A 3,573-nucleotide genomic window follows, 5' to 3' on the forward strand; every position below is an offset into this window, starting at 1 on the left:
GTGAAATTTTTACTAGTTATCTATTATAAATGCTTCAAAAAGTAATTATTATTGGTTATAAAAGGGGATAAAACATATGTGGCACAAGGTGAACAATTACTTAATCTGGGAGAAGGGTATATGGATATTCATCTTACCATTCTTCTGATCTTTTCATTGAATTGAACTTTTTTCAAAATAAGACATTGGAGGAAAGTTTAATAAGAAAAAACTAGTCAGAAAATTAAAAAGAAATCTGGAGTCAGATTTCTTCTCTAATCTAATACTGTCTTGTTTAGTTGTAACATTTCAGTGTTCTAGGACTTCTGAGTTGATTATTTCCATATTAGGGGCCCAGAGGCAGAAGCCAAAACATTACTACATGAATAAAAGCAAAGACTTGGATTGCATTTTCCCTACCATAGAACATGCTGCTGCAAGTGAACAGTGTGGCTCTTAAGTTTGGCCAGCATTTTTGTTAAACATTTTATAAAATAGATTAGCATACCTGACCCATGTCCAAGGAGATGAGGAGAATTACAATGTCCAGGCGTGTTATTTGGTGTCCTTCATTTGGTATTTCTTAAGCCATTCTCTAAGACAAGTATATATGCTATAACGCGTATGATAACCTATGACAAGCAATTAACCCAATGTATCCACTGTATAAATGCTAAAATATACAAAGTGGAACCTCTTCATTTTACGAGTGGCAGGGACAGAATCAACACCACCAATAGTGTATCCAAACAAAACAGTATATGTTAAGAGAAAGTATGGGAGGATTTAAGTGACTTTTAACAATGTCTTCCCACTACTCTTAACCCCAGACCCACTGAATAGATACTATCATTATTTGCATTTTTATTTTCTCACCATTTCCAAGTTGCCAGATACATGTTTGTCTCTGATGTGTGACACGTCTAAACGTTCAGCAAGGAATGCATATAGAAGAAAATCAAGTACATGAGAGTGAGGGCCAGTGATAAAAAGAGAAAAGGAGCATGAAGGCCTTTAATGGGGAAGTAAATATAAAATCAAAGACCTGATGTGTATTCCCAAAGAATAGAAATATAGGTTAACAGATAAGCAACATTTCTCCTCTAACCGCTCATTCAAAAAATATGTTGCATGTCTCCCACGTGCCCGACACTATGCTAGACAGCGGAGATAAGAGAATACAATATAGTATCTACCTTTGAAAAACTCAAGAGAGTCCAGCTAAGTATTCAGACTAACAAAAGAGAATCCAGTGTGCATGGTGGAGATAAGAGAGGTAGTAGGTATAATGGAAATAGCAATGTGGGCCTTAGAGTCAAACTCAAAATTATAAACAATCACCTTGGCTAAATTACCTAACTTCCCTGAGCTTTAAGTTCCTCATCCGTAAAATGCAAATAATAATGCCTACCTTGTTCTATAACTTTAAGACTTAGGAATAAGGCATACAAGATATTGGGCACACACAAGTATTCAAAAAGTTATCATTACAAATACTTCAACTGAGGTCCGTGTATAATGATTAAGGAAAGCAAAATTTGCCCCTCCTAAAATGTTACAGCTTGGGGAATCCCAAAAGCTATGGTAGTGTCCTAAAGGAAATTGAGATGTTGAGTAGAATTTAATGGAGGGTCTCTAACAAGAATGAGAGCAGAACTAGGGGACCCAACAAGGCATGTTGCATCCCCAACGACCAACAATGGAAGGGAGCCATTATCACCCCTAGACCTGAGCCCAGTGAGAGGCAGAGCCTTGGGAGAGGATCATACCGTCTACAGACACACCTGGTGTGGAGGTAACTCAAGAATCTGATGTCATCAAAGATAACTATTACTTTCGTTTGATAATCATCTAGCTGATTACAAGTTCATTTTTCCATTCATGTTGCCTGCAAGAACAGAAGTTGCTGGCCAGTTAACACAACAATTTATACTGCTCATTGAAAAATAATGACTTAAATGTAAGTGTAAAAATATGTTCAGACAATCAAATAACCTAAAGAAGCACACTGCTCCAGCTGTGGGTTTAACCCAGCAGAACATAGGGCACTGTTTTCTGGGTATTGTGCCTTTATTAATTCAGGCTAACTATTTTAGCCACTCTGCAATCTACAATTAAAATTCCCAGGCCTTTTTACTCATGAAATATTGCTGAGCTATGATTCTATAGTAAATTTTTTAACCTAAATTTGACATTTTGCTTTCATCCCTGTTAAAATAGTTTTATTTCAGCACTTCGTTTCAACACATTGGGATACTTATATGTTCCATGTAGCAGCATCTACAAATTTGATAAGCATATTATTCTATGTCTCTTTCTAAGTTGCTGATAAAAAGGTTGAGTGCAATTAAGGATAAGAACAGAGCTTTTTCTATTCAATCATTTAAAAGAATTTGGGCACCTAATATATACCAGGCTCTATGTTAATTGCTGGGGAAGCAGAAATTAAGAAAGAAGTAATAGAATTTTGGTTAGTGCTAAATGGTACAAAGAAGCAAAATGCAGTAATAAACTAGTGGTTGGTCAGGGTATCACAACTTTAGATAAAGGGACTACAGAGATTCACTGAGCCCTAAATGATGCCAGTGAGACTGCCCTATGCATACCCGATGGAAAAGTGTTCCAAGAAGAGGGAAACAGGAAGTGCAAAGATTACAAAACTGAAATGAGCTTGACATCAGCAAAAAAGAAAGACAGACAATTTGGCCGGAACAGAATAAGCAAGGGAAGAATAATACTTGATGTGTTTAGAGAGGTGGACAAAGATCAGATTATGTAGGGATCTGTAGTCTCCAATAAGGAGTTTGAATTTTATTCAAAGTACAGGGACACTTCCTTCTATCCTAGCACTGATCCCACTGATCTATTTATAAATATAGTTTTAGAACAATAACCTTACTGTACTAACAGTCAGCCTAGTTAAAATCAAGAATCAAGACATCATGGAAATTATTCATGGGAACACAATGAAATATTCTCTGCCAAACAAGAATTTAATCTGCCTGAGAAACTTATCGAATACTTTACTTTACACATTGGGATTCTGCAAAAGCAATCAGAAGAGAATTTACACAAGCTCCCTACACTATCTACAATCTACTACATCTGGGCCCGACCCTTCCTTGCCTCCTATCACTGTGGATGAATTATCCTTTTTGTGAGACCAACCTCCCATGTATACATTCATACGTATCAACTCTCTCTTAATCAACATCACTTCCTCTCTTCTGCATCTCAACTTTCGCCTTCAAACTCATCAACATTAAATATGCAGTAATTTCTCCAATCTTAGATACAAATCTCTCTTAGCCCCTACATCCCTGTCCAGCTACCACTTCATTTCTCTTGTAGCTTTTATAGCAAAAATTCTCAAAAGAGTTGTCTATACTTACTGCTGTAATTACTCTCCTTTCACTCTCTCTCAAACCCTCTCCAATCAAATTTCCCTACGCACAGCTCCTGTGGAATAGCTTCTACTCAGGTCACTTGATTTGTCTGCCTCACTCATTGTTGGTTGTCCAGGCAATAGCCATTTCTTTTTGTCAACTGTCTTGTTCATATAACAACCATGTGCTTTAGGGGATATGGGTCTTT

This window comes from Ursus americanus, chromosome 10 (genome assembly GCF_024610735.1).
Source record: "Ursus americanus isolate L20-20 chromosome 10, mUrsAme1.1.p, whole genome shotgun sequence".
NCBI classification, from domain to species: Eukaryota; Metazoa; Chordata; class Mammalia; order Carnivora; family Ursidae; genus Ursus; species Ursus americanus.